Raw genomic sequence first — 23,859 nt, forward strand, 5'->3', positions numbered from 1 at the left:
AGAAGGAGACTCTGTCTCAATAAATAAATAAATAAATAAGGAAAACTGTACAGCTGCAACCCTACATTCGTTACCGTCTGGCACTTTACAGAACAGTTTACTGACTCCTGATCTAAAAAGTCAAAAAATAAAATACAACTATATGAAAATATTTATTTACAAAACTATAAACAAATAAAAGTAGTTAAAATTTGAATATTAATTTTGTTTTCAAGAGTATTTTCTTAAATATTAAAATTATTAAAATAGTAAAAATAAAAATTATCTTAACGTATATCAAAATCTATATCAGAAATTCTAATCTGTCTGAAAAATTGTATTTCTCTTAAATTTAATCATTATGATAAATACTTCCATTAAAATGAAACTGTCTTCACTAAATGCACAATTTTAGGATTTAATATCCATATAGGTGTCAAGATATTCAGTACCATATTTTCAGTCACATCAAATCTGAACCTTTATATAAAAGTAACATAAAATATTTTATGTTCCCAACAGTCCTCAGCATCCGTGTTCAGTATGTTTACTGTGAATTCTGATCTAATCATTCAAACCTCCAAAATGAACTAGAGCACAAAGAGATGAAAGTAAATGGAGCCCAGAATGATTTCCAAGTACTGAAAAATCAGCTGTTTTTCTGCTATTAAAGAGAATACTTTGTGAAGTTAAAGAATTTTTTCTTTCCTTGTACTTAAATATATCAGTCACAAGAGTCCTTCCCTTGCTCTGAATCAGCGTCTCTGTGAAAAACTGGCAGCAGCACCTATCCTCAAACTTCATGGCATTCCTCTTTAGACACCGTTTGTAAGAACCGGGCAAGCTGAGCTTGAACAGTGTCAGTAATGAGAGTGGAGGGTTCAGTTGAGTTTGGTGAGAGGGGTGTCTCTATATTTCATAGCAAATTTCTCCTTGCTGTCATCGGCTTATGGGGCATGGTCTTTGCTTGAGTCCAAGGGTGTTACAGCTGTTTGAATTTTGTTAGGGCCAGAGGGAACACAAAACTGGGCCTTGTCCTCCACTTCTCCGTGGAATGGGGGTGGTACCACTGATGGTAAAGCTCTAAACATTCCTATTCTCGTTTAGTACTGTATCTTGGGAAGCTTTCATTTGGCTCCTTGATGATGACTGCTTTTAAGTCTGGGGTGAGCACAGTCAATATTTCCCAGTGAGGCACTTCCCATGGAAAGTGGCTTTTACCCTTCAAAAGATGGGATTATACCATCCAGTGTCCCCAGTTGCTTAGTATCTGGCATTCCCTGCAACTCCTGTAAACAACTGGTCCTCAAATGTAGACTGTAGTGCAACAAAGTTACTGTACAGGGTTTGTTCTATTGAAGCAAAACAAAACCAAATAAAAACACTTTATGTTATGGGCTGAATTGCGTCTCCTTCCTCTGCCACAAATTCACTGGTGAAAGTCTTAACCCCCAGAACCTCGAAAGTGATTATATTTGGAGACAGGCTCTTTGCAGAGGTAATTAAGTTAAACTGAGGTCGTTAGAGTAAGGCCTAATCCAATATGACTGGCATCCACGTAAGAAGAGAATTTTTTTTCTACTTTAATATTTAGTGACATTTTGACATTTTAAAAGGTTTTCTCAATTGCAGTTTTTCTTTCCTTATTTTTAAATTTGTGTACATTTAAGGTATACAAGTGAAGTTCTGTTATATGGATATACTGCTCTGCAGTGAAGCTCTGTGTGAAACCATCACCTACGTACTGTACATAGTATCCGTTAAGAGAAGAGGAAATTTGGACATAGAAATGAACACAGAAAAGATGATGTGAAGATACAGGGAGACGGCAGCCATTTATAAGCCAAGGAAAGAGTTAGAACAAATTTTTCCTCACAACCCTCGGAAAGAAAGAAACCTGTCCGGGTGCGGTGGCTCACGCCTGTAATCCCAGCACTTTGAGACATCCAAGCAGGCGGATCACGAGGTCAAGAGACAGAGACCATCCTGGCCAACATGGTGAAACCCCATCTCTATTAAAAATACAAAAATTAACTGGGCGTGGAGGCACGCACCTGTAATCCCAGCTACTCTGGAGGCTGAGGCAGGAGAGCTGCTTGAACCCAGGAGGCAGAGGTTGCCGTGAGCCAAGATCCTGCCACTACACTCAAGCCTGGTCACAGAGTGAGACTTTGTCTAAAAAACAAACAAACAAAAAACACTTCGTTGGGCTGTCAGATTCTGTGGACCAGGAGTTGGGACCAAGTCAATAGTTGGTCTCTATTCAGTGGTATCTGAGGCTCTAGCTGGGAATACTCTAAAGGCTGGGGGAGTGGCCAGGAAACTTTAGGGGACAGGGAATATCTCAAACTGGGAGAAAAAAAAAAAGTGTTGTGTGGTAGACTCTGGTCTTTTGAAGTCAGAAACCAAGAGTTTGATCTCAAATTCATAATTCATTTTCTTGTGTAACCTTCTGAAGTTCATAAAGTGTCTCAGCTTCATTTCGTCACTCTAAAAAGACTATGCTAACACTTACCTTTCAGTAACATCCATAAGAATTTAAAACCATGGACAAAATTCTCTACTATGGTGTCTGCTCAAGAGTATATTGTGTTCTCTAACAGCTTTATTGAGGTGTAATTGACATAAAAGAAACTACACATATTTGACATATATAGTTTGGAAGTTTTAGCAATGTATATATGCAATAAGCCATGATCTCAACTATATTAGAAAATATGTCAACCACACCCAAGGATTTCCTGTGTCCCTCTATACTTCCTTTCTCCTGCCCCTCCTCAGGTGTCCCACCCAACCAACCCAAGGAAGCCACTGGGCTGTGTACTGTCACTATGGAGTTCTATATATTTGGAATCACTCAACATGTCCTGCTTTCCTGGTTTCTTTTCCTATAAAATAATTGTTTTTAGACATATGCGTGTGGTTTCTTAACCACTATTTGTTTATCCTTTCAGCTGTTGATAGACATCTTGGTTGTTTCTAGTCTAGGTGGGACTATAACAAATTATAAACATTTTTGTACACATTTTTGTACAAACATAAGATTTCACTTATCTTTGGTAAATACCCAGAAGTGGAATGGCAGAATCATGAACTATGTTTAAGTTTTAAAAAACTGAAAACTGCATTTCCACTCCCAGAAGCCATGCATGAGAGTCCCAGTTCCTCCACAACCTCACTAACACTCAACATGATAGGTCGTTAATTTCAGTAATTCTGGTAGATTGCCAGCTGATTTAGAATATCGTTTGAATTTACATTTCCCTCATGTTAATGACATTGAGTATTTTTATTAGATTATTTGCATCCATAGAAATTCTTTAGAAGTGTTTTTTTCTTAATATATTGCCCTTGTTTTCAATCAGTGTGTTTGATTCTTATAGAATTTTCGAAGTTCTTTATATACTCTGGATGTAAGTTCCTTTTCAGATATATGCTTTGCAAATATTTTCTCCCAATTTGTGGCTTGTTTGTTTCATTCTCTTAATAATATATTTCTGAGATCAAGGATTTGCACATTTGATAAAGTCCAATTTTTTTTATGAATTATGGTTGGTATTGTGTTCTAGGAAATTTTGCTTCACTCAAGGTCAAAATATTTCTTCCTGCATTTTATTCCAGAAGTTGTATAGTTTCGGCTTTTATATTTAGTTCTATTATCCATACGGTATTATATGTTGTGTATTATTTGAAGTATGGATTAATTATATTTTTGCTTTTGGATACCAAATACACAAGCACAACTTCTTGAATAGAATTTGTTTCTGAATTGCCTTTTTGTCCTAGTTAAAAATTAATTGCTCATATATGTGTCAGCGTATTTTCTGAACACTATTTTCCATTAAGATACTTAACTATATCCATGCTTATAACATTTTATTTTTTAACCACAGTTGTATAATAATTCTTAATCAAGTAGTTTTCATTCACAAATTTTTTTCTTTTTCTAAGTTTTTTTTTTTTTTTTAGAATACGTAAATCTTTGGCAGTTTTGTATCTATTTTTACAATTCAATTGTCTATTTCTCCTAAAAAGTAAAAAAAAAAAAAAAAAAAATTCTGCGGAAATTTTTACTAAGATTGTAGTGAATGTGGAGTAAATTACATTTGTTCTTATTTTTGTTCTTTTTCTTTGTGTTTGCTTACTATTTTCGGAGCAGTTTTAGGTTAACAGCAAAGTTAAGAAGGTACTGAGTTTCCCATACACCTCCTTTTTCAGCACACACATTAGCTTACCTCATTCTCAACATCCCCCATCATAGTGGTGCATCTCTTACAATTCATGAACCTGCATTGACGCTCCATTATCTTCCAAAGTCCATAGTTCATATTAGGGCTCACTCTTGGTGTTGTACATTCTATGCCTCTGGACAGATTTATGACATGCATTCAGCATCGTAGTATCATGCAGAGTAGTTTTACCAACCTTAAAGTCCTCTGGGCTCTACCTAGTCATCATTTCCTCCCCCCAGGAAATGGATTTTTTGACTACACTGCATCTTCCCTTCTATCCATCCACCTCTCCATTTATTTAGGTCTTCTGTTATTTCATTAAGCAATGCTTTGTACTTTTCAGCTTAGATCTGTTGCACATCTTGGAAAAATAAAATATCGCTAAGCATTTTCGATATTGTGATTCTATTGTTAATGGTATCATCTCCTTGAATTTTAATGTCTTATTGTTCTTCGCTAGCATATAAAAAATTGACCTGTGAACATTTGAACATTTATATTTTATTCTGAAACAGTGCTAAAATTATCTAATACTTCTGGTAGCTTTTTTTTGCAGATTTCTTCAGATTTTCTGCATAGATGTTCAAGCCATCTGTAAATAAGACAGTTTTACTACTTATCTTCCAATCTGGGTATCTTTTATTTTTTAATTGGTTTCTTGCACTGGGTAGAAGCTACAGTTTGAATACAAGTGATGAGAGTAAAGATCCTTGCCATATTCCTGATCATAAAGACAGTTTTTCACTATCAAATATAACAAAGTTATAAGTTTTACATAGATTTGCTTTATCAGATTGAGGAAGTTATCTTCTAGTCCTAGTTTTATACTGACTTAGTTCTCCCCTAGTTCTACCTTGATGAAATTTTATTGGGAAGTGATTTGAATGCTGTCAATTCCCTTTTCTGTATCTATTGATAAAGTCATAAAGTTTTAATTATTGTAGTTAATATTGTATATTACATTTTATACTTTTCAATTGTCAATGCAACCGTACATACTTGAGATAAAACTCATGTTACAATTTTTATAATGTATTGTTGGATTCCATTTGATAAAATTTTGTTAAGAATGTTTGCATTTATAGTCATGATTGATGTCAGTTTGTAGTTTTCTTTCTGTTGAAATGTGTTTGTTGTGTTGTACTATCTGAATTGTGGTACCAGAATTGACACTGTAGACTGAAGTAGTGAAGACAAGATTTTTTGTTTTTCTTTTCTTTAGAGGGTTTTTTAAACTACAAGTATAATTTTTAAAATAGATATAGAGATATTAAGATTATCTATTTCTTCTTGAGTGAGCTTTACTAGTTGGGGCGGAAGAGCACAGGGAAGAGTAAGAGGGTTTCTCTAAGACATTGCAGGCAAAATAATGTCATGTCACAACATCAAGGATGCAAAAAACCTTGTGTTTAGTTTAGAATTTTGGTTATTAAATGGAGTTGCCATTGCCTTTTGCCTCAGTAAATGTCTAGGAGTGATTTTGTTTCTGACAACTGGTAGGCGCTTTTGTTATCTAGTGGGTGGAGGGCAGCAGAGGTGCTAACAACAGACAGTTCACATAACAATCCCCTCAAACCAAGAATTATCTGAAGCAAAGTATCAACAGAATACTGAGACTGAGAAACACTGAATTAGGAGATTACCGCAGTGCAGCATGGCAGTACACTAGGCACATGTGGAAGATGGTAGGGACACAGAGCTGAAAAGCTGGGTAAAATTTAAATGGCCAAGGGTCTGGCATGCTCTGCAAAGGACTTGTTTTTGGAAAAGGTGGGAAAGGCTGAGTCCTACGTGGTGAGAAAACTAACACTGGAGATAGAGACACTAATAATACAGAGTATTAGGTCAGAACATCAAATACTATTAAATCTCTAAAGTTATGTCCTCTTCAATTGTATTTTAATTTTTGTAATTATCTTAGAGTGCATGTTTTAGTTTGTGGATAACATGCATTTTAACACTTCCCTGGCATTTGCTATTTTCTTAAAAAGGAGAAATCTCCGCATTCTGTGTCATCAAAAATGAATTTTCAGCTATAATTTATAATAATATTGTCAAGTTTTCAGTGATTTTTGTTTAATCATTGCTTATTGTTCATAAAAGGGAAGATGTTTTCCTACCTATAAATTATAGAAATTTTTATTTTAAATAAATATAAGAGGAGAGTGGTTCTAAAGTAAAACATTCAGTAACACAGTCATAGAGATGATAGGATATAAAGTTTAGCAAGAGCTAAACCTGATGTAAAAACAATGGGTTTTTGAAAAGTATCATCTAGATAATTTAAAATACCTTAAAATTAATCATGACTGTAATATAATTAACTGTCATTTTAGAGAAATTACCTTGAACATTGAGTGAAGGATCAGTGAACAGGAAGAGGGGGAAACAGAGGCAAGGAGATATACTACAATTCATGAAAGAAACCTAAAAAGGCACACACTTAATGTAATTTAGGAGGTAGAAAATATAATGCCTCATTCCTCAGAGGGTATAAAAAAGGGAATTGGGCTGGGCACAGTGGCTCACGCCCATAATCTCAGCACTTTGGGAGGCTGAGGCGGGTGGATCACTTGAGGTCAGGAGTTTGAGACCAGCCTGGCCAACATGGTGAAACCCCATCTCAAATAAAATACAAAAATTAGCTGGGTGCGGTGGCAGGTGCCTGTAGTCCAAGCTACTCAGGAGGCTGAGGCATGAGAATCGCCTGAACCTGGGACACGGAGGTTCCAGTGAGCCAAGATTGCACCACTGCACTGCACTCCAGCCTGGGTGACAAAGCGAGACTTTCTCTCTCAAAAAAAAAAAAAAGGAAAGGAAATTTATGTGAGGAAAAGGAGGGAAATCACTGCCTGAAAATATTAACTGTGAAAGGAATTATTTAAGTAGAAGTATCACGGCCACCTGTGAATGATGGTATCAGACTTCTGGGTTAAAGAAAGCTGCATACACCTTTTCAAATATACATTCTTTGATGACTTAAATGCCCAATTCTTCTATTCACTCATTTAATAATACCTTTGGAGCACCTCCTATATATTACACCCTGTGTTATATGGATGGCAATGAAGAGGAGTGGTAGAAAATCCTCTCTTTCTTAGCTGTATTAGGCCATTCTGGCATTGCTATAAAGAAATATCTGAGACTGGGTAATTTATAAAGAAAAGAGGTTTAATTGGCTCACAGTTTCTGCAGGCTCTACAGGAAGCATGGTGCTGGGCATCTGCTTGACTTCTGGGGAGGCCTCAGGAAACTTAAAATCATGGTGGAAGTAAAAGTGGGAGAAGGTGCATCTTATGCGGCCAGAGCAGGAACAAGAGAGAGCGGGTGGAGGGAGGTGCTACACACTTTTAATTAACCAGATCTCCTGAGAACTCACAATGATGAGCATCGCACCAAGAGCATGGTGCTGAACCATTATGAGGAACTGCCTCCATGATCCAATCACCTCTCACCCGGCCCCACATCCAACACTGGGAATTACAGTTCAACATAAGATTTGAGTGGGTATAGAGATCCAAACCCTCTCACTAGCGAAAAAGAAAGACTATTGGATGGGTAATTAGAATAGTGTGTCATAACACTCATTATTGTAAGGAAATATGAGGTCACCACACAGGAGTCAGGCCAGGGCAGGCAGGAAAGTGGGAAAGTTCAAGAGTTGGGGAGAAAAGGAGAGATGGAAGCTGAACTGTGAAGCAAAAGAGAGTGAGTGTGAGTTATGAATTGTTATTCCAGGCAGAGGAAATTAAACAGACAAAGGTTCTGAGGCACAGAATGGTTCTTTGAGTGAGATAAAGGAGAGTTAGAATGGGTTCGGATGGTAAGAAGATGTCAGAAAAGCTTGAGAGTTGCACAGAGAGGCTCTGGACAGGTCAAGAAATTTCTCGTCGAGCGTTTTGGACATCAATTTAAAAATGAGAGGAAATCATTCAAAGTTGTCAGTCAGCAAGTGTTCACTTTTTTATATTTTACATGTTCGTCTAAATCTGCATAAGAACTGTGTTAAACACTATGGATTTATTTATTATATTATTTGGTTATTTTGAAATTCATCACAAAATGTTCTACCTTTCAAAGTTCTAAATGACGAAACATCCAATAATTATCACTTCTCAACTTATCTAATTTCAACTACAAATAACATTGATATTTATAAATTCAAAAAAATTTATATGGAGTTCTGCATGAATTCATGAATAATAGCTATGATTTTATAATACAAATAAGCATCTATCTATATTCTTAAAAACATTTTTGAATGGAACTCCAGTTTCTTATACACAGCCATTTCACATGGGCTTGGTTGAATTTGAATTAAATTTCACTGTTATTTTTTTCCTTTGTAGGATAAGAAAAGGTAATACTCTATTGAATTTTGCCTTTTCTTAGGATATGGGAAAAATTCAGTCTATTGAATTCATTGTATTGCTGTGCTTTCAGAATATAGCCAGTGTGTAGTTTTTTTCCTGACATGCCTTTGTTCATATATGTTTTAAGTTGCATCGAGTGTATTGCAACTCATTCTTATTCTTTAAAACCTTTATTCACACCTGAGACTGCAGAGCTAATTTGTGAACATCTAATCCAACAAAATAATCACATCTCTAGATTATTCAATTTAACTCTGCCTTCCCTGTTTAATTTTCAGTAGATGCTCTGGTATTTTGCATCTTGTCTATCAAGACAGAAATCATCTCTCTAAATAATTGCTGTGAACTTGAAGATGACAGAGTAGAGAGAGTGACCACTGAGTGGTAAATCTGCAATAGCGATATAAAATTGGCTTTGAAATGAGTTACTATTTCCCTACAGTTTCAAAGCTTTCAAATGTTTCTCCTGCTATCTCCATAATGGCACAGCATTGTCTCCTTAAGAAGTATTTTAGCTAATTTCAACTTGAAATTTCTGGGAAAAAAAAAAAACAAAAAACAAAACTCTTGCTCACATAAGATATTAAAAAACAAAAAACCCTTCAACTTTTCAGGTGAAGCACAGACACCAATTTCCAAAACATAGTTCTAAAATAAATAAATGAAACAAAAATAGAGCTAGCATTACTGATTCTAAGTTCTGGTATCTCTTTGTTAATTTCCAATCCATTTCCCCATCACGTCTGTTTTTATAATGTTCTGTTACTTCATCTTCCTTATTTTAGCATTCCAGGGACTTGGCTCCCATCTCTGCTAATAATAACAAATGATATCCCAGAGAATGTTAGCAAGGGATTTATTTTTACCACTTTGCCTATCAAAACAGTAATGTAATTTTTAACAAGAGCTAGGCAGAAGTATGTGTCATGTCTTCCAACTGAAAAAAAAAAACAAATCCAGACCACAATTGATAACCAATTAAAAATAAGTCATTTCAATACATTGTTATTTAAATTGTGTGAAACATAATATTATTTAAAAGGTTAGCCCAGGTACAATTAGTTCATTTTGTGGTGATTCTCAAGTGTTTGTAGGTCTTGAGAAAATCTCTCTTGATAGACACTAGGGGGAAAAAACAAGGAGGGAGGGAAGGGAGGGAGGGAGGAAAGCAGGCAGGCAGGCAGGCAGGCAGGCAGGCATGAGGGAGACAGACATCCAAGTAAGAAGCCATAGATCATGCATAAGCACGAAGTGAAGCTATTGATGAAGCTGGATAAAGTGGTAATTGATCTAAGAAATATATTCTAGATGTCAACCATGGTTGATGCTGTGAATTCCTGATACAGAACGCTGAAGAATCTGATAGTATAATTAGGGAGATACAGTATAGACATGACATTAGGCAAAACTGTGCTTCTCAGTGGTAGTCAGTGAACCACCTACATCAGAATAAAAAGGATTCCTTGTCTCAAATGCAAACCAGATCCCCAGTGCCCACTCCAGACCTACTTCAAATATGCATTTTACTATCACTGGTTTTAAAATCTCTAGTTATTGCAGATGACCGGCATCAAAATCTGAGAAGTCCTGAGGAGGAACATATTATGCATAAGAAAAGTACAGGAAAAAATGCTTCAGAGATCAAAGAAAACAAATGACCCCAACATAAAATCCCCAAAGTTTCTAAATCTGTAGGAGTTACATGGAGGAGTCATGAATTGGAATTACAATAATTAGATTTAATAATAGTAACATTTCAAATTAAGAAAAGATTTATAGTAAAGCATTATCACCAGGCCTACCTGAACTCAAGCTGATAAAATGTTGCTTATTCGATGGACTTACCATTCAGTTTTATCAAAGGATCAAAAAAAAAAAAAAAAATGACTAATGAAACTCTTCCTACAGTGTATAATTCTGCAGGTTCCAGAGACCCTCTTTGTGTTACAACTTGGGGAGAAGTTTGGATAAATCATCTCAAATTATTAAACACTGTAAATTATTATCAGAACATATTAAGGGAATAGAGGAATATTTTAGGATATAGTTAGATGCTTCATGCTTGATATCTACAAATGTGCCTAAAACCTAGACTAGTAATAAAACCTACCTACACAGTGAAAGGCTATATTGAGTCTCTTAATTCGCAAACAGTATCTTCTGGGGATTGAGACTACAAATACATTCTTAAAATATGTTTCTTTTTATATTCATAGCCAGTAGTACAGAAGTGAACAAGATTGCATTGGTCCTATAAAAGTAAGTGTTTTTTTTTAAGGTGACTGATACTAATCACCAAATAATAATTATTTATCCAGAGTAAATGATCTATTGCCCTATCTCTAACAACAACAAAAAAAACATATTAAGATTTCAAGAAGGCTAGCTACATGAAGTGAAAGGTTGATCCGATTGACATCTCAAATAATACTGCAAATCAAAGAATGTTTATTCCTCTGGTGGGACACTTCCAGAAGCGATGGCTGACCTGTGTACATTAACAGACAAATAAATCCGACTTGTCTCCACAAATGGGATAGCAATGTCAAGCTTTATCTAGTACTTATTTGAAAGTAATTGATTTGTTTCCTTAAAGACTGGCTCTCTGGCCCTCCAAGTCAAAAGAGTTTCCCAGGCCTTCAACCTTTTGATTACAGAAGTCTTTTATCCACACATCCTGGGAGATTACCAATTGCTCATTATGTTTCACACTCTCAATAAAACAATGCCAGTAACAGTAGGCATAGAGCTTCTTGGCCATCAAAACAAACAAACAAACAAACAAAAAACAAAGGTTTATGTGAAAACTAGTGAACTGGATACCACTCAGGTAGTTTTCTACCATGTTATTGAAACCAATTTCAATGGTATATAAGACCAAAAACCCAGCATCTTAGAACTTCACTTCTTTGTGACTGGGAAGAGGTGCCTGTTGATGACTCTCCTCCAAAATTTATCTCTTGAAACATTATGGGTCAGAGATGTAAAGATGAAAAGAAATCTGGTTTTGTCTTTTGAACTTCTACAACTCTCGCATCTTCTCCTAGGAAGATGTGTTGAGTGAGGGCATTGATTACTCACTCCAAGGGCAAAAAAAGGTAACCTCTACTAATGGCTTTACTGTAATCTTTTTTTCCCAAAATAATGTATGCACTAACTACTCAAAATATCTTTAATTTTCCGGACTTCTTAATTTAAAATGTCTCCCTAAAATCTAGTACACCCAAATCACACAAATCACAAATGTAATGCTAAAAGAAGCGATGATTTTAAATCCAAGTAATTATCAAAAATCTATATTTCCATTAACTGACTCCAAATGATTGATCAAAAATTATTCATTAATCATTAAAATTAATCAATTAATAATTTTAATTAGCAGTGTGGTGATTAAATTAACAATTAAAAATTAGATTGATATTTTAAAATTGATTAAAATGATCCCTAAACAGTCTTCATTATTAATCTTTTGGAATCATTATTTTTCATTAGAAAGAAGGTAAGACTTAAATGTTAGACCTAAAACCATAAAAACCCTAGAAGGAAACCTAGGCAATACCATTCAGGACATAGGCATGGGCAAGAACTTCATGTCTAAAACACCAAAAGCAATGGCAACAAAAGCCAAAATTGACAAATGGGATCTAATTAAACTAAACAGCTTCTGCACAGCAAAAGAAACTACCATCAGAGTGAACAGGCAACCTACAGAATCAGAGAAAATTTTTGCAATCTACTCATCTGACGAAGGGCTAATATCCAGAATCTACAAGTAACTCAAACAAATTTACAAGAAAAAACAACCCCATCAAAAAGTGGGCAAAGGATATGAACAGACACTTCTCAAAAGAAGACATTTAGTCAGGCAACAGACACATGAAACAATGATTATCATCACGAGCCATCAGAGAAATGCAAATCAAAACCACAATGAGATACCATCTCACACCAGTTAGAGTGGCGATCGTTAAAAAGTCAGGAAACAACAGGTGCTGGAGAGGATGTGGAAAAATAGGAACACTTTTACACCGTTGGTGGGACTGTAAACTAGTTCAACCATTGTGGAAGACAATGTGGCAATTCCTCAAGGATCTAGAACTAGAAATACCATTTGACCCAGCCATCCCATTACTGGGTATATACCCAAAGGATTATAAATCATGCTGTTATAAAGACATATGCACACGTATGTTTATTGAGGCACTATTCACAATAGCAAAGACTTGGAATCAACCCAAATGTCCATCAATGACAGACTGGATTAAGAAAATGTGGCATACAAACACCATGGAATACTATGCAGCCATAAAAAAGGATGAGTTCATAGGGACATGGATGCAGCTGGAAACCATCATTCTGAGCAAACTATCACAAGAACAGAAAACCAAACACTGCATGTTCTCACTCATAGATGGGAACTGAACAAACATTTGGACACAGGAAGGGGAACATCACACACCAGGGCCTGTTGGGTGGAGGGGAAGGGGAAGGAATAGCATTAGGAGATATACCTAATGTAAATGACGAGTTAATGTGTGCAGCACACCAACATGGCACATGTATACATATGTAACAAACCTGCACGTTGTGCACATGTACCCTAGAACATAAAGTATAATTAAAAAAAACAAAAAAATCATTTATAATTATTGAGGACAAGATTTACAGTTTAGTAAAATTTATATCATTGCCTATATATTAAGCCCTTTTATAAATTTTATTTTGAATGCTTTGAGAATGTATTTATAAAATCAGAAAAGTGCTCATTTTTGATATAGAACTCTCATAGCCAGCATTTATGTTTTCATAACATATAGAAAATATGTTAAGAATAAAAGCCAAAATAAATTTATTTCCTTGATTAAAAAAAAAAAGAAAGAAATGAGGCAATTATCTTCATTTAAACAAACAAAAAAGCTGTCAATATATTCTACATCTCATAGTTTACTTTTTTCAAAAGTCTTCAATAAAATATACTATATTTCCAATAGTGGGGGGGGAAATGCTTACATAAATATTCATAAACTTGAATATTTGGATTTATGTTTAGCTTTACCAATAATTTTAATTACTTAGGTAAATGTTTACAAAATAATAAACTACATTGTGTCATGCGTATGTTTATTCTACATGTGGAGAAAAAGAGAGGATGAGCAAGAAATAGGGAGAAAGATGAGAGAAAAAACTACTCATAAAGTCATTTCTTTTAGGACATTTATTTAACAATGATGAAAATTGTCTATGCTTAGATTTTAGTTATTGTGCAACTCCAATATACCAAAAACTATGGAATTGTACAACTTAAACATGTGAATATGACAATATGTGAGTCATATGGCAATAAAGATATCAAAAATGTCAGATACAATTATTTTATATAAAGTTATTAAAAATAATTTAGATAAAATACCTATTTTATGTATATAGTTGATACATTTAAAAAAAAATGTTTACACCAACAAGATCTAACAAGATAGAACATTTCTTCCAGTTCAAAATATTGTCTTACATGTTCTTGTCAGTCTCTTCTTTGGCCCTCAGCTTCAGGAGAGCATTGATCCGATTTTTGTCACTGGAGATGAAATCATTTTCTAGAGTTTTATATAATTGGAATCACACACAGTGCACTCTTGCCTGGCTCCACATTATGTTTTTGAAATTGCATGTATCAGTTGTTTTTTTCTTTATGTTGATGATTGGTATTCCTTTCATCTTTTGATAAATTTTGGGGACATCAATTATGAAGCAGAAGATGTGCTTTGAAACTAGAGAACCAGTGAGTCTGTTTGCTGAGATTCAATAATTTCTAAGATTTGGCTATCATGAAGAAAGTTACTATAAACATTTATGCACACTTGTATGGCTACATATTTTTATTTCTCTTGGATACATAATAAAGAGTGGAATTGGTAGACCATATGGTGGTTTTTTAAAACTTTTCAAGAAACTATCAAACTATTTTCCAAAGTAGTTGTATAATTTTAAATCTCAGCAGTATATGAGTATTCTTGTGGCTTCACATTTTTTACAACTCTTGAAATTTTTATTTATAATATTGGACAGGTAGCTGTGTAATAATATTTCTTTTTGGCTTTAATTTTACTGATGTCTAAAGATATATGCAAATATACTCTATCATATAACATGTACAAATTATCATCACTGGACATTCGTGTATTTTTTTTTTGTGAAGTGTTTTTTCACATCTTTTCTATGTTTTTTGTTTTGTTTTGTTTTGTTTTGTTTTTTGGATCATGACTTCTTTTTATTCAGTTAGGAATTGCTGCTTGGCCATGAGGTATGTAAGCATGTAAGCAGCAGACAGTCTGCAAATACCAACAACTTCAGGTTCTACCTTAGCTGCAGAGAGGCACCCATCCAAGGACACACCATTTCTTAGGAAGTTCATATGCAATGCCCAAATACTGTAAGGGTATGAGGGCCTGGCCCTATTAGCGGTTTGTTGTTCTTTCGTTTAGTTTTTGATATAGCTTAAGCTTCAACTCTGCCCGGTACCTATGCTCAGACCTTATCTTCAAGGATGCTCCTCGTTCAGCTAATCCAGGCTAGCTGAAGTTTTGCTAGCCCTGTGTTGACATTTTGCCTTCTCTTTCTTTACAAATCATGCTGTTTCCCCCTTCCTTTCAAAAGAATTGATCCCTGATTAACATCTTACATCCTGAACCTCATCTTAGCATCTGCTTCCAGAGAAACCAACCTTCACCATGGCCTAAATGTTCTTCTTTTTATTCAATTTTGCTTGTATTTCTTTAAAACATAAAAACTTTCATTTATGGCTGCATGGGTGACAAATAACAAAATTACGTGCTGTATTTCTTTGCAACTGGTTCTAACAGTGGAAAAACATAAACCACCAAGAGCTTTAGGCAACCTTGGTGTGCCAGAACTGAAAATATGTCCCTTATTCATAAGTAATAAAATATATTTAGCCATTATGAACTGTGCTTTTTTAAGATCCCAGTTTTCAAAACAGTGATAACCCTTTGAAACGCTTCAAAAATCCTGATTATTTTTCTCTTTTGATAAAAACTACTCAGAGAATTTCATTAGTGCCTGTTCATTAACCTAGTAAGTGAATAAACTGAGGCTTTAATTTAAAAAAAATGGTTTGTTGTTCTTTGATATATATTTTGACATAGCTCAAGCTTCAACCCTGCCCAGTTCCTATGTACAGACCCATCTTCAAGGATGCTCCTGCTGCCTAACTCCTATCTTGGAATATTGTTTTTTCCTTTCCCATTTAATCCCCAGGCTCAGCTCCTGGGACCAATCCTGGCTCAGGCTCCTGTTGCCTGCCTCATCCCACAGCCGTCCATAATTTGGTGGTTACATCATGTACCGGAAGTGGCAGTGAGCATTGATAGTAATAAAAATTACAGTCTCACACTGCCATTTTCAGTCACACTGATATACAGAAAGAATATTTTAAAAGTTTAGTTGATGAAGATTCTACATAGTATATGTAGAAAAACTCTATATTAATTAAGCAAATGTTCTTCTACTTGGAACATTATTGAATCTCACCAAACAGACTCAATGGTTCTCTAGTTTCAAAGCACATCCTCTGCTTCATAATTGATGTCTGAGCTCCCAATTGCAGCTAAATCCAGATCCTAAAACCACAGAAAAAAAGGAAGTGAAGGTCAGAGAAGACTCCAAGGCCCAAAAAACAATGAAGAAGGAATATAACACAATTATCAGAATTCCAATCACTGTAAACCAAAAATAAAGACAAATGGAAGCTCCTTATGTACCCCTAAGCTTTCTAATAACAGGCACACACACAAATATATTCACACAAACACACAGGTACACATGAACACTAGACAAGCACACATAATACACACACACACACACACACACACACCTTCTCCTTATGTCTTTAAGATCAACGAAACAAGTTTCCAGAACTAGCTATAGAGAAAACAGGATAATCAGAGGTGACAAGGGGAATAATAAACAGAAGAAAAATGTATCTTGTATCTAAAACACATGTTTTGTTCCTTCTGAAGGGATACAGAAAGACGGGAAGAGCAAGTGAGAGAGGGAGAGAGAGAGACCCCTATGTAATGACCTTTGATAAGGACATAAAGAATTCCCTTCACCACCAATATTCCCTAAGTGCTGTTCTTCTGCACTAAATTACCACCTGAAATTCTTCTTTGCTTTATCCTCCCTCTGCTCTACCTCAGAGGTGAGTCTGGGTACTGCTGACACGGCAGGTATAATTCAGCCAGTAAAAAACACTTCACAACAAGCACACTTACCCATTGACCTTCATCCCTCTCCTTTGGAAGGGAAGCATCTGGCAGGTTTATATTACAATATGGGCAGAACATTGTGCACAGCCCTAGGACTTCTCTCCTTCATGTCAAAAACCCCCATAGCAAAAATTAATGTAGGAGGAAATGGGGCATGAGGCCCAACGACACTGTTCTCTCTCAAATGGAGAATTTAAGTCTTTGAGTCCTAGTAAGCATCCAGCATCTTAAAGAGACATTTCCCATCCTCCATCATCATTTTAGTGGAATGGGTTTTTACAGGGAATACAATCTGATCAGCATGTTAGAACAGAGTTTCTTCACATATATGCCATGATATTGGCTATGCTGTGTTTTAAAAACACTTTCAAAAGAAGAGTGTTCTTTTTAAAAAAAATATCATTGGCATATAAATCAAGCATTCCATTTCTTTAACTTTTGAGTTTTTATTAATGAACTGGTATAGCCTAATTATACTATGTAAATTTCTAACATTTGTAATTTTTATTTTATTTTTTTAAGAGATGGGGTCTTGCTAATGTTGCCCCGGCTGAAATGCAAAGGCTATTCTCAAGTGTGATCATCGGTGCAGTACAGCCTCCAGCTCCTGGGCTCCAGCAATCCTCCTGCATATCTGAGACCACAGGCATGCACCAACATGCCCAGCTTCATTTTTACCTTTAAAAGTGCTCCCCAGTATTAAGGGGGTGTTTGAATTCAAAGTGTCAAAATCCCAGTCTCCCCATTGCCATTCTGCCAGGACTAAGGTCACTACATAAAAGTCCTAATGAAGTTTACCCTGTTAAACAAAATTCATCCTTTGAAGACAAAATTCTTAAAACCAATGGGTCTTAACTACTGGTGAAGCCTAGAAGCTCATATGAGACAATGTAAGGTAATAAAACTAATACAGTGTGTTTTAAAACAGCAGCTTAACATTTTCTTTCTTGATTCTGTTACTTCTACCAGAAGTACTAGTTAATATTTCTGAATTGTTTTTAATTGAATTATTTAGTGTTGCAAATCAATTATCCATGGATTTTTTGAGAATATCTACAAGTCTTATAAACAAGACATTGACAGCTCTTTGTTCCAGACTCTCTTTTAAGGTTGTGTTTGTAGTGAAGAGTTTTAGAATATAGGGATAGTATACCATTCTGTAGCAAAGGGCAGGTATTCTTACCTTCTAACATAGGAAAGGTAATGTCTCCCTTCAGAGCTAAGGGTAGCCATGCCTATGCTATTTATAAGAAACTAGAAATCCCTAACCTCAGGGTTCTTCCCCTGTGACACAATTCAGTGCAGGCATCCTCGGTTCCTTGTCCATTTTCCTATAGAAGTGTGGGCTCCAGAAACTGGCCTGAACGTGTTGATTCTCTTACTACTGTTATCACTTGGAGTAATAAGAAGTCTTCTCTGACTTGGGTCTTGTGTCTTCTATTACCACACATGAAACTACAATGCAATAACTGTGCACTTAAAAGTACAATACAATTATAGAACTTCCCAAGTTCTTGACAGGTTAGGTGATGAACATGGGATTTTGACAGAGACTTGGCTTTCTGAAAAAAAAAAAGAAGTATAAAGGCCTTGTGGATGAATTAAGGAGATTTGAGGGAGGACTTTGGGAATGGTAGCTACTATGCGGAAAAATTCCATAGTCTAGTGGACAAAAAAATGGTTCTCTAGTTTATTAATAATTAGATGAGGAAAAAATTGGGATGTGGCAGGCATTGCACCAAGAGTTGCCCAGACTATGTCCTGGTTGTTGCTAACTCTTCTCTGTGAGGGAAACTTCCTTGCCAGTCTTCCCTGTTGGCTAATAAACCCAGATACAATTCAGAGATCTGCCAGCCAATTTCAGTTTCGCAGAACCATGTGGATGGATTCAAGTGCTTAATTCCTCTACCAGTCTCGGAAAAACTTCTGTGTCCTCAGCAATAATAAGTGATCCTAAGATGTGTCCTAGATGCTCAGAAAGATCATCTCCATTTCAGACAACAGTTATAAAAATGTGCTTCTACACTGGGCATAAAGCAGGGAAACTGCTTGAAAACTACGGGCAGAAGCCAAGTGAATCACCAGGTTCTTGTCTGATTCACTTGTGAGATTACAAGGCAGGGCCCATACTCGTTAAGGAAAAATGGCAACAGCTGGGTATTCTTAAAGCTCCTGTATCTATCATTGCTATCTTAGGTCCATTCAGAAAGGTCCATAAATAACCTCAGAGAGTTCTGCAATGGGTCCTGCTATAAGGGAGCTTTGTCTCTATCTGTGAGATTTCTCTGAGACAGACAAACTCCTGTGGGAAACCATACATGAGGCATTGAATATTATTCATAGGCTCTTACTGCTCCAGACTGAGTTTTCTATAATAATAAAAGTGACTTATTTTGTAGACTGAGAAGGTGATCCAAAGAAATCTAGATAAAATCTTGTAGTCAGGCTCACCACTATGGAAAACTTCACTAGGCTAAGGAGAGAACATAAGCACTGTTATCTTAGTGATGGGGAGCAGATGCTTTGGATTAAGGCAGGCTTCTCAAAGAACATCACCTTGTATGATCCAAGTTTGAGTAAGCCAGAGGTGCAAATGCCATAACTCCATCAAAAAGCAATGTGGCCCTCATTGCTAAGTTAAGGGCTCTTACTGTCTGATAGAGAGCACTGGACAAGTCCAAATACTGAAAGTTTGCTTGAGCCATGAGCTACCATCATGTTTCTCAAAACAAAAAAGTAAATGCAAAGCCTTGTTTGGTGGCATGATGTCACATTCCTCCTCTGGGACACCATATTAGTCCATTTTCATGCTGTGGATAAAGACATACCTGAGACTGGGAAATTTACAAAATAAAGAGGTTTAATTGAACTTACAATTCTATGTGACTGGGAAGCCTCACAATCATAGTGGAAGGCAAAGAGGAGCAAGTCACATCTTACATGGATAGCAACTGACAAAGAGAGGGCTTATGCAGAGAAACTACCATTTTTAACCATCAGATTTCATGAGACCAGCAAGAATGGCATGAGAAAGACCCGCCCTCATGATTCAATCATCTCCCACTGGGTCCCTCCCACAGCACGTGGGAATTATGGAAGCTACAAGATGAGATTTGGGTGAGGGCACAGAGTCAAACAATATCAGACACCAGTCTCTCTTAAACCCTCTACCCCAAAATCAGCTGCTGTAAGGAAAGTAAAGATGATTAAAGAAGGAACCTAACTCTCTGTTAACCTGGGGAGGGAATGAAGACCAGACACACCATTCAGAGTGAGATGGAGAATATGAAAGGGGGCAGAAAATTAAATTTTGGCTCTAAAGGATATGTGTGCCTAAAGCACAGTTTTCTCCAGACCAGGGGAGAATAGGCACCCAGATTCAGTTAATGCTCTTTGAGCCCATTGGAGAAGAGAAGGTAACATGACTGTATTAGTTCTTTCTTGCATTGCCACAAAGAACTACCTGAGGCTGGGTAGTTTATGAAGTAAAGCAGTTTAATTAACTCAATGCTCTGCAGTCTGCATGGAAAGAATTGGCTGGGGAGGCCTCAGGAAACCTAAAATCATGGTGAAAGGTGAAGGAGAAGCAGGCATGTCCTACCTGGCTGGAGAAGGATGAAGAGAGCAAAGGGGGAGGTGCCACACTCTTTTAAACAACCAGCTCTCATGAGAACTCACTATCACGAGAACAGCAAGAGGAAAATCTACCCACTAGATCCATTCACCTCCCACCAGGCCCCTCCTTCAACACTGCAGATTACAATTCAACATGAGATTTGGGTGGGTGCACAAATTCAAACCATAATCAATGACTTTGTGGGCAGGATCCTTTGGATGAAGTAAATGTAATGTTTCTGCCTCTAAAAGGCTAACTGGAATTGATGTCATGTGCATATATATACTTCCCCAGCACATCAATACCAGAGGGATTCTCTAAACCTGGAAAGCACAGAAGGAAGTGATACATAACTCACTCCTGTAAATCCCACTTCTGTTTGCAATCAGTATTTGGTCATGATTTAGCATGAGTGCCTCTACCCTCTGAGATTTAAAGCTCTCACTACATACATAACTTCTGGCTGGTTGACAAGTCAGATTTTTTCAGTCTCAACAGCCCTGACTGCAATGTCATTACACTACTATCTGCAAGGGCTACTAATAAACCCCAAGAAAATTCAGATTCCTGCCTGACAACCTCATTGTCTTGGGATGACGTGAATGGCTTCAAACTACTTAACTGCCCTGGCAATCAAGAGAAAACTGCTGTCTTCTCAACCCCCACCACCAAAAAGGAGGGCTGGCACATTATTGAACTCAAGTTATTAGAAATATGTGCTTAAGTTTGACACTGGCATTGGTCTTTTATGTTGGATAATCCTTAAATCAGTTTCTTTTTTGTGGGACACAAACCAACAGTCTGCATGGAAGCTATCCAGCAAACTATGACATAGTCCCTATTTTTGTGCCCCTTATGTATGAATGACCTTTTTAGATTTTGAGTTTCCATGACCAATGACTTTGCCAGTTGGGCCTTTGTCAAAGGGAAGCAGCCTTAATGCAGAGGCCACCCTTGGGATTTTGGCATCATGGCCTCCATGACACCACTGCCAGAATTATCGTTATTAGCTTGCCACTGGGTTCTTGTTGAAATTTAATGCCTCTCTTTGATGTGGGTTAACTTGGACTTAAACACTAACAAGGTGGGAAGGACCCAATAAGACTTATTTTTCAAATGGAAATGTTATATTCAAGAATGCAGCTGACTTGCCTTGGCTCCTATATCTTCATTTTACTTGAAGAGTAGTAAAAATAACTTTGGAAGAACCTTTATATCCTACAATATTACCTTATAAGAAAGGTGCTGGTCCCTTGAGGTCCTTGATTCACTGATGTTCCTCTAAATGACTGGCCTGGTTCAATGATGGTTTGGCTAAGGTGGAAACTGATGAAATCCACTGGGCCTCTACATCTTCCCAACCTCAGCACCAGCTGTGTAGAACAGAAAGTGTTGTCCACTCTGCTCAGTGAACAGAACTCACCGCTATCTTCATAGTTCTGGCCTGTGAGCACCTTGAGGAAACTCATTACAATTCAACTGAAGTTTGGGCTGTTGCCAATAGCCTAGTGTTTAGCCTGCCAACTTGGAAAACTACAGAATAGCAGATTAATACTCCCCTCTTTGAGGCCATGAACTGCAGAAACCAATCACAGCTACTGATCAAACCATCTGGATTCTTCATGCAAATGCCCAAGTTAAGTGTCTGTTGTCTGGTGAAACCAAGTGAAGTCAAGCTGCTGTTTGAGCCTGTCTCACACAAAACACCATCCTTTTTGCCTCAGCATAGGATCACATCTTCTCTCATAGACTCCGTTTCTGATGCACAGATCACCACTTCACGCCAGACTCAAGACTGGCTAGATTTGACCTGTAGTCTCACACAGAGGGAGGCCACATTACCTGGGGTACTGCCCCTGCCTGATCCTAAAGGACCGATTACGTCACACTTTAGACTCCTCTCATATGATCAGCAGTGTCTCACCAGAATTGATAACGTCTGCATGTTATTGTGCTGCTAGTCAATCTGACCAGCTGACTCCAGTCACACCATTCATACCACTGTGGTCCTTGAAACCAATCTGTCATGTGTTTGGGTTAACCCTGTGACAATGGTGAGCATTTCATCACAAAACTCACTCAGCGGTGGACTTTCCATGCTCCCAACCATCTACAGGCATCTCTGCATCCTTACCAGCATTTGGTGTTGCTGCTATTTTTCATTTAAGCCATTCTAATATGAAAGTAAGCGCATCTTATTGTGGTTTTAATTTGCATTTCCTTAATGGCTAATGATGTTGAGCATCTTTTTGTGTACTTATTTAGCATTTGTATGTTCTTATAAGTGAAATGTCTGTTCATAATGTTTAACCATTTTCTAAATAGATTTTTTTCTTTTGAGTTTTGAGATCTTTATATATCCTAGAAACAAACACTTTGTTTGATATGTGTTGTCATTGTAGTTTGTATATTCATCCTCTTCATGGGATCTTTTTGAGAGGGAAGTTTTTAATTTTCATGAGGTTTAATTTATGATTTTTTTTTCCCTTTTGGGGGTTATAGTTTTGGTGTCAGGTCTAGAACTCTTTGCTTAGCCCTAGATATTGAAGATTTTCACCTGTATTTTAACTAAATTTTATAGTGACATGTTCTGCAGATATGTAATGATCCATTTCATGTTAACATTTAGGTTGAGTTTCATGTTTTGCCTATGTTCGTCCAATTACTTAAGCACCGTTTATTGATTTATTCATACATTGAATAACTTTTAAACTTTTGTCAGAATTCATTTGGCCATAATTGTGTGGGTCTACTTCCAGGTTCTCTGTGATTTTTGTTTTACATGCACATTTAACATTATTACATATTCCCAGTGTAATAATCAGTTATGATTATTTTATGTCTATCCTTGTCTCTAGTAATTTGCTATAAAGTAAGCTTTGACCACAATTTGATTGCCATCCCCCTTAAACTTACCTTGTGAATGCTCCTGTCTCTACTGGATACTTTCAGTCTTATACACTTAATATGCCTTTATCCAAAGTAAATCACAATCTAGTCAATATTAATACAAATAAATGAAATAATACTTTTTGTGTGACGCATGGCTACTAATTACTTGGCAAGATCCCCAGGAATTAAGAAAATAAGTATATGTATATGTAAATCACAAGTGATTAAAGAATCTTTATTGTCTCAGCAGCATCCCTGCATTGTTGACATATACTATCATATAAACTAGTTAAGGTGTCATATTCCCACACAGGAATTATTCTAGGCAAGCCCATGCTGAGAAAGAGGGGTTATTACATGGGGGATACTAGATGTTTTATTATGATAACTCAGGATCACACAAAAAAGCAGTCTATTCTTAGAAATTGAACAACTGAAATAGAAGTCACACAGGCTATAGCAAGGAAAACCAAAGTTAGGACACT

Source organism: Chlorocebus sabaeus, chromosome 18, assembly GCF_047675955.1.
Source record: "Chlorocebus sabaeus isolate Y175 chromosome 18, mChlSab1.0.hap1, whole genome shotgun sequence".
In the NCBI taxonomy this organism is placed as follows: Eukaryota; Metazoa; Chordata; class Mammalia; order Primates; family Cercopithecidae; genus Chlorocebus; species Chlorocebus sabaeus.